Below are 9,150 nucleotides of genomic sequence, written 5' to 3' on the forward strand. Positions count from 1 at the left end.
TCCCATCCAGTTCCACCCCTCCGTGGGCAGGGACACCTTCCACTAGCCCAGGTTGCTCCAAGCTCCATCCAACCTGGCTTTGGCAATTCCAGGAATCCTTCCAGGGATCCAGGGGCAGCCTTGTACTCTTGCAAGGATTTCTAGGCTATCAGAACCTCAGCTGCCAAAAGAGAGATTTTGTGGTCTGTGTTTCTTGATTTAGGTGCTTAAGTTCTCTCTTCTTCACTGCCATTATCTGCAGGCAGGGAGGTGGGATGGGAGAGGCAGATCTGGGATGGGAGAGGCAGATCTGGGATGGGAGAGGCAGATCTAGTGGGATGGGGCATCTCTGGGGTCCCAGCTGAGGCTGCAGCAAGCCCCAGTGTGAGCTGTGTGTCTGCAGCAATTGGTTTTTGGTTCCCTTCCAAATTTCTCTGGCAGCTGATCCATGCCCTGCTGCTGTGGGATGCAAACATTGCATGGGATGCAGGGATGTCCAGTGCTCTGCAGTGAGACTGGGGATTAAGGGCTCCTTCTGCTTCAGCCTCTTCCCCTTCCCACTAAATCTTTTATCTGGTGTCTGCCAGGTCTCCCAGCAGCTTTAGTGGTGGAGGATCTGAGCTGTGTTTTCCCCCTCTCCTGAATCAGAGCTGCTCTCTGCACTCCCTAAACAAGGAGCAGGGCCCCGAGCATGAATTAGCAGATTAAACATCACTTTTTTGTGGGTTGGTTTATTTTATTATTTTTTATGAAGCATCTTTTATAGCTATGCCGGGGTTAGATTTCATCTAACCCTTGTTTATTTTCTTTGCCAGCCGGAGTTTATGGAGGAGGGAAGGGATGTTATATCAATAGGGGAGTGGCTATTGACACTTGCTGCTATGAAGTGCCTTTATGTGCTTTCAAATGGCAGGATTATGCTCCGGATGGCTCCGTGCTGGAATTGTCTCCTGCTCCATTAGCAGCTGAGAGATGGAGGCGTAAACTGATCGTGGGGGTCTGACATGAAGGAGGGCTCAATATTGAACGGGTGAGCTGCACCCACTCTGCTCTTTCCCCCCTTTTTTTACATGAAGAAGAATTCCTACTTCTGAGGATAGGCTGAAATTCAGCCTGCTGGGATTCACACCTCCCTTCCAGCAAACCTTTGTGCAGTGCATCCTTTGCTAAGGATTCCCGAGGGTGGTGGGAAAACCTTGAGACCTGCAGTTCTAATTTCTCCTCATTCCCATTCAGCTATTTCACATTCAGCTCCTGGTGTCTGGACTTGGAAGGTTCCCATGTCCAAGCTTCACACCAAACCAGTTTAATGAGAAAGACACTTAAAACAGCAATAATGCCTGGATTCAGGTCATGGAAGGATGGGATGTTTCAGGAAGAACATGGACCTCAGCAGAGTCCTGTTGGAGTCTCCCAATTTGGGCAGCAGCTCTGCTGAACACAATCCCAAGGCAGGGTTTGTGCCCGTGGATCTCTCCCAGCATCCAAGATTTGAAGCTCATTGTTCAGCCCTGCTCCAGCTGTTTTTGCCTGCTGTCCTGCCAGCTGCTCACACTCTGCAGGCAATGGATGTCCTCTGGATACATCCATGGATTTTTCCCTTGCCCAACAAGTCTGAACATGCTAAAGATCAAGTGAATGTGGTTGGCACTTCCCATCAATAATTAGAAATGAAAGCAAGCATGAAATAAATGTCTGGGTTATTCTCATGAAAAATTGAGACTCAAACAGGGATTTCAGAAGCCAGGCTTCTGCCTTTCATTTCAGATTTTGGCCTCTTTTTGCCTTTGAAAAAATGGAAAATATAAGTGCAGTGTCTGGGAGCTGGGAGCCTCTCCTGCCCCAGGCTTCTCACTGTCATTGATGTCTCTTCTCATGCCACAGGAACACCAGTGCTGGAAAAGGGCTGGATCTGGTGGAGAGTCTGGATCACTGAGGATCCTCCCCACCCCTTCCACATGCTTTGAGAAGGGAGGTTAACTGAGGAGAAGATGTTTCCTTGTATCCCTTAAAATCTGCCTTTGAACAGAGCTGGGTTTGCAGCCACAAACCAAAGGAAACCTCCCAAGCCACAAGAACAAATGGAATAATAAAGCCCAGATAATTTGAATGGGGGTGGTTATTAAGGCTTTTGCTGCTCCTTGGACCTGTTAAGTTGTCCTGCCCAGAGGCAGTGCATCCTGCTTGGAATAACCAATTTTGGATCACTTGTTTTTCCCTCTGGCCATCCACTCCTGCTCTGGTTCCTGTTGTGTTCATGAGAGAATAAAGTTACCAGCATCATCCCAGCTCATCCCAGCTTGAATGCCCTGCCAGAGCTGGAGCTGGGCTGCTCAGAGGAGCAGCAGACCCACACTGGTGGCCTCTGTCAGTCCTAATTCTGCTTGTGGAGGGAAATAGAGCAGAACCTCTTTCCTACAGAGACCAGAGAATCCCAGAATAGTTTGGGTTGGAAGGGACCCTCAAGACCATCTCATTCCACACCTCTGCCATAGACAAGGACACCTTCCAGCAGAAAAGGCTGCTCAGATCCTCATGGAGGTGATCCATGACCTGCAGGGAGAGGCATTGGCAGATCACCCTACTCCAGATAATTCCATGGAGTGGAGACATCAATTAATTCCCTTGGCATTACATGACTCATTATCAGACCTCAGGATCTGGATTTAGCTGCTCCATGGGTCATTCCCTTTTTCCTCAATAGATCAGGAGCAGTTTTTCTTATTCCCGTTGCCCCCTGGAGGCAGCACCTTCTCAGCCAAGGAATGTCAGGAATGGGGGAGCTGTGATGTGATCCAGAAGAACAGGATGTCTTTGCCCTGCTCCTGCTGCAGATGGCACAGGGAGGGGAAGATCCCAGTGATCCCTGGGATGTGCTGCAGGCTTGTTTTGCTCAGGGTTCAATCCCTGCCCAAGAAAAGCCACTCGAGGACTCAGCTGCTGCAAACCTTTTCCATCTCCTCATGAGAATGGTGACCTGGGCTTCCCTCCTCCATCCCAGACAAGTCCCATTGAGTCCCAGGGGTGAGTGAGCCAGAGCCACAGAGTCCTGCAGCTCTTCCTGCTGGAGGGGATGTGAGCTCTGATGGGTTCTGCCTGTCCTTTCAAACCAGAGCCAGAGACATGGCAAGGGAGGGAAACGGGGGGAAAAGGGAGGAAGGAGACACAAAGGCTGAGGCTTTGCTAGAAAGGGAGCACAGAACTCCCCAGTCTAATATCTGCCCTTTATTCTGCATTACAATATCTGCAGACTTCCAGACTGGACATGATGCTGGAATCAAGGCTGAAATTACTTTTCAGCCATTCATTCATAACTGTTGTGTTTAAAAAAAAAAAAAAAAAAAAAAAAAAAGAAGGAAAAAAAAGAGGGAGAGAGAAGGTGGGGGAAACAAAAGTAAATACAAAAAGAGAAATGTTAACATGTGTGGCACAGAATGTGTATGGCAGACAAAGCTCTGCTTGTTCTGCCACAAAGGCTTTGAAAAGCAGGTGTCATAGCAGCTGTACAAGGTTAAAGCACAGGGACCATTATGTACAAAATGAGGGAGTCTTTATCCACAGTCTGCTTCAGCTCTTAAGAATGCGCTTCCTATTGTGCCAGTGTTTGCTGGAAGGACTCCATCTACACAATGGAGAAATTTTTCATTCTCACCTTCCCCCCAACCTCCGTTCCACCATCCAAATCTACAGTTATGGATATAATACAGACCTCTGGCATTCAAGGTCCTCATTGCCCCACACTTCTGAAACAAAAGCTATTGTGCTGCACCATGAAAGGCGCCTGCGGCAGAATAAAGCCCTTCAGCAGAGGACCCTGAGAGAGTATTTGTGAGGCTCTCTCCAAAGTTAAAATCCTGGTGAAAACAAAACACTTCCAATTAAAAATGTTCCCTCACTTTGTTTTGTGTGGTTTGTTCCCTTTGCTCTCTCTCCCCCTCTCAGAGATGTCCAGAGAGACCCTCGTACAAAAAGGCAAGTGACCTGTCCTTGTTTTCATCCTCAAAGGGAAAGAAGGAAAAGGAGGAATTGGGAGCTTGGGAGAAAAAACAGCATTATTAAAAGAAAGAAGTTGGAAAGCAGAAAGCCAGAAAGCATCTTCTTCCCAGTGGGCAGTGGGATAGGCTGGTGTGCTCTGAAACACGAGGTACGAGCTCAGCAGTGACACACGTTTTGGTATTGACAAGGGGGTGGCAGAACTATCCCATTCCCAGATTTTCCATATCCTTCCCCACAGCACATCCAGCACGCCCCAGGTGTCTCCTAGAGGCAGAAGGACAGATGGTCCCTGTATTGCCTGACTCGTCCCCTGGCTTGTCTTTTAGGCATGGCAGTGTCACAGGCATGGAGCAGGCTCCTGTTGCCTGTCCCCAACCCTGCCAAAAATGAACACTCAATCAAATCCTGAGGCCACCAGAGATCAGTGAGCACTTTGCTGTCACCCCCAGGAGATGGTACTGGGGCAAACCCGACCCCTTATTCCAGAAATATTCACAGAATCCCACACGGGGCCAGGCTGGAAGGGACCACAGTGGTCACCTGCTGCCACCTCCCTGCTCCAGCAGGGCCATCCCAGAGCCCATGGCACACATTGTGTCCAGACAGCTCTGGAATATTCCCAGTGAGGGAGACTCCACAGCCTCTTGTCCCTGGACACTGAGAAGGTTGCAGGAATTTTCTCTCTCGAGCTGCCACTCCCTTTTTTCCATGGGATGTGTTCCCATGTTCATGGCATGGTCCTTCCCGGCTTACACACCCTTCCTGGGCTCTGTAACTGTGGAGGCAGCACGAGGCAGGAATCTGCTGAGGGGGACACCCCAGGAATACTGAGCAGGCAGAGAATGAATGTCCCCAGGGTGGTAATTCAGCCCCCAGAGGGTACAGCGAGGTGGGGACTCCTGGCTGTAAAGGGCGTCTGTGCAAGGGTGCTTGTGTTAGGCACCCAAGATCCGTGCCTCAAATTTCCCACATTTGTGTCTTTGGGATCGGGGAGAGCAAACAGGGAAGGCAGAGACAGTTTGAGCTTGGTTTGTCTGTAGCTGGCTCTTTTCAGAATGGATTTTGTATTTACTGTGTGTCTGGTGGAGCCACGCAAGGGAATCTTTGGCTCAGCAGCTCCTGCAGCCCATGGTGAGCATGACTCCATGTGAATAATGTCCCTTTGGGACACCAGCCCCAGCCAGACTGTGCATCCAGGATGCTGAGTGGGACTTGCATGGATAAGGATGAGGAATTAAGCCCCAGGACCCTCCACTCCAGCAGGTGACAAAGGCTGGAGCTGTTCTTCCATCCTCACGTGCTGGGGTGGGAGCTCAGGTGCCAGCTGGGAGTCCCCAGGTGAGGATCCCCCCCGGCTCCTCTCCAGTGTCCCCCATTCCCTGATGGCCTCCCCTGCAGCAGGAATGTCTTTTCCAGCAGCACCTTCCCAAGGTTTTGGCACTGCCAGGGACATGTGTGACCAGGTGCTGGTGTAACACACTGCTTGTTGAGCTCTGTGGTGAGCCTTGGTGACATCTACCTGGCTGTGATTCAAGTTATAAATGCCAGGAGTTAAGGACAGGGACCAGGATGGAAAACCAGAGAGGGTGTGTGGAGGGTGGCCCTCTGTAACCAGGATGGGCACAGAATCCCAGAATGGTTTGAGCTGGAAGAGATCTTAAAGCTCATCCAGTCCCACCCCTTGCCATGGGCAGGGACATTTTCCACTGTTCCAGGTGGCTCCAAACCCTGTCCAACCTGGCCTTGGACACTTCCAGGGATCCAGGGGCAGCCACAGCTCCTCTGGGCACCCTGTGCCAGGGCCTCAGCACCCTCATGGCAAGGAATTCCTTCCTAGAAATTTACCAGCTTCTCTTGACACTTTGTCATGAAATGAGTTATAAAACTCCTTGAGGAACCTTGTTCCCAAATTGTGAGAAGCATTTGAACCTTCCTCTGGGTGCCCCCGAATGTGTTTTATTTATATTGCTTTTTGAACACTGCTTTTAGGGAGCTGTTGGTGTCACTGTACCTTTATCAGGTCTATTCCCAGCTGGATTTTCTCTGGCACTGGGGTTAGCACCCCACCCTTTCCAGTGCAGTGACAGTGACACTCCTGGAGGAGTTAATCCCAGCTGGACCATTTCCATGAGCTCAAGAGTGGGCATCATGGCTTGACTTCTGGACATGGAGGTCTTTTGAGTATGAAACCCAACACTTGGGGCCACTGAGGCAAAGTGACAAGGACTGCACTGCCAGTGACACAACTCCTTCCTTGTGACACAATCACCCCCCTTTCAAGGGGTACAAATGTCCTCTAGAATGGACATCCAGTGGCAAATAGCCCATGAACAGGTCTCCTGCCTCTTAGCACTATCACCTTCCTCAGAAGAGACTCGGATTCACAGTTCTTGTGTGGTTTGCAGGCAGAGGGAGAAATGGAGCTGGGAAAGCAGCTGATGTCAAGAAATGAGCTAATGAAGGGAGATCACAAAGTGTGCAACCCCAGACGCTTCTATCTTTCTCTCCAGTTACCTTGGTAACTGGGTAGTGATATGATGTTGCTTGGTTTTGTATCCTGCAAGTAAAAGAAGCTCAAAGTATCCACCACTGGCAAAAATATTGGGAAGATATCACGTTCATCTACAAAACAACAATTAAGTTGTGGCCTTGCTAGATGCTGTATCGAAGGGGGGATGTATCTCTCCCAAAGCCTGGATGAAATGACTTCTATTTTCCTATGAGCCAGCAATTTAGTGCAGCTTTTGATGGGATTTCTCAGGGCCAAATCAAAGGGATCACCCCAGGACAGCTCTTTTCAGGGACATGGCTCACTGAGGCTCTACATCCTTTCCTCTGTAGGCCTTTCTGCTGATGATAATGTTGGTTAAAGGCAGATATGGACTCCTGGTGAACAGAAATGGGCTTAGACTACATGTGATGGGCTTTCTTCAGTGGGACGTGGGAAACCCAGCAGCTCCCAGGGGTTTGGAGTCACCTCTGACACGAGGAATGACATTTGGTGTCAATAGTCTGGGCAGGGCTGCCTCCAGTGACCTGTGTGAGCAAGGGGCTGGATCCACTGGAGCTGCCAGGAGTTCATTCTTTCCCCCAGTTCTCAAATATCGAGGCATTTATTCTCTCCAAGGGGTTCAGCAGTGCTGCTACATCCCAGGAACTTTTCCCAGCACTCCCCCAGCTCTACTCAACCCCACTGGGTGGGATGGTTTGGAATGCTCAGGATGGAAATGAACTTTTTCCCAGCCATTCTACCTGCCCAACCAACAGCTCTTGCTGCTCCATTCCCCGTTTCCAGCCTCATTTGTGGTCCCCAGCCCTGAGGTTTGGGGCAGTGGTGTCACCCAGGTGTCTCCAGGGCATGATGCTGTCACACAGGCTGGAGAAATCCATGGTTTGCTTTGTTCTTCCTGGTCCAAGCACTTCCTTGGGCTCCTTTCAAAACCTGCAGCAAATTGTTGAAATGAAATTCTCCCTGTAAGTCAAGGACTCAAACAGGAAATGGAGGTGAGAAAAACAGTTCAAAGGGGGAAGATTCACCCAGGAGGGGAGGAAGCAGCACTCCTCTGCTGAGGGGGGAGAATGCCCAAATAACTCATTTAATTCTGAATATCATCTCTTTCCCACCCTCTGCACCTGCAGGCACTGAAATGGGAAGGGAAAAATTAGGCTGGGAATCTTGTCAGCTCCAGATTTAAAATCTGGATAGCCAGAATTTGACAGGAAAACCCAAAGCCTCTGGGGGAAATGGGAATGATATCTTTGCACCAGACTCTTTTGCCATTCCCATGCTTCCTGTGCAGTTCTGCAAATCCCTGGGAGTGGGACCTGGAGACCTGGATACTCAGAGCCAGGGGGAAGTGGTTGTTTTTAAGAGAGGATGTCATGGAGAAGGGCAGGACTGGATTCAGGGAGCTGTCTCCTTCTGCATCCAGTGGGGCTGGTGAAAGTCTGTAACTAGAAATTCCAAATCTGGCTTCAGGGAAAGCACATGGCTTGCTTTTGGCAATGCTGCAAAGAAGTTAAATTTTATTTAAAAAATCAAATTAACCATATTTCTGCCTGGATATTAGTTTAGAGACCGACTGTGGCTTTAAACAGGCAGAGAATAGGGTGAGATTTGACATTAGGGAATTCTTCCCTGTGAGGGTGGGGAGGCCCTGGCACAGAGTGCCCAGAGAAGCTGTGGCTGCTCCATCCTTGGAAATGTCCCAGGCCAGGTTGGACAGGGCTTGGAGCACCCTGGGACAGTGGAAGGCGTCCCTGCCCATGACAGGGGTGGAATGGGATGGGCTGTAAGGTCCTATCCCACCCAAACCATTCCACGATTCCACGATCATGGGATATCTGTATGCATAATTTATATCTTATTTCTTTTTCCAAACACTGACAGTTGATCAAGGTCTCCAAAACATGGAAATAAAAAAAAAAAGAAAGTAGAACAGTTACAGTGCTATGGTTACCAACCTTATTTATTTTCATAAATCCCCAATATTTGCCTTTTAAAGGCGAAACTGCATTGCTGTTAGAGAGAGAGCAGGCACAGAGACAGGGCAGAGGCAGCAGCGATTTGAAGTCTGTGAAATCCCTGCACTCCTCGCACAGCCCCAGCCTCTCCTGGGCGGTGAAGCACACGGAAAATGCAGATCAGACATGGATGGAGTGGCCCAGAGCTGGTCCCTGCCACGGCTGGAGGGTGTTCTCCCTCGCCAGTGCCTGGCTGTGCGTTCAGGGCTGCCCAGCCCACGGCCACTGGCGACAGCTCAGCCTGACAAGTCAATAAAAAGGAGGGAAGAGGGAGAAGAGCAACAAGGCACCTGAAATGGGCTGGAAAGGCTGGGAGGCCAAAGCAGGCAAAGCTTGGCTAGGCAGAGTTTGGGGGGGAGGGAGCAGTGATGAGGAGGAGGAAGGTGAACTAACAGCAGCCTTCTCAAAAATGTATTTAATTGTTAATCAGCGTTCAGTGTTTGTGCAGTGTCTCAGAAGCAGCAGCAGGGTTCTCCCACCAATTAACACCAGCCCTGTGCTGTGCCCTCAGGTGTGGGTGGGCACCTTATCTTTGGGCCATCTTCTCCCCACGCCAAAGCAGGGTTTTCTGCCTGGAAAACCGCAGAATTTTCCCCCCAGACAATAAAATGATTCAATTTACTGCCCATAATAGAGGGATCCACCAGGCAG

Source organism: Sturnus vulgaris, chromosome 10 (genome assembly GCF_052056855.1).
Source record: "Sturnus vulgaris isolate bStuVul1 chromosome 10, bStuVul1.hap1, whole genome shotgun sequence".
Classification (NCBI taxonomy): domain Eukaryota; kingdom Metazoa; phylum Chordata; class Aves; order Passeriformes; family Sturnidae; genus Sturnus; species Sturnus vulgaris.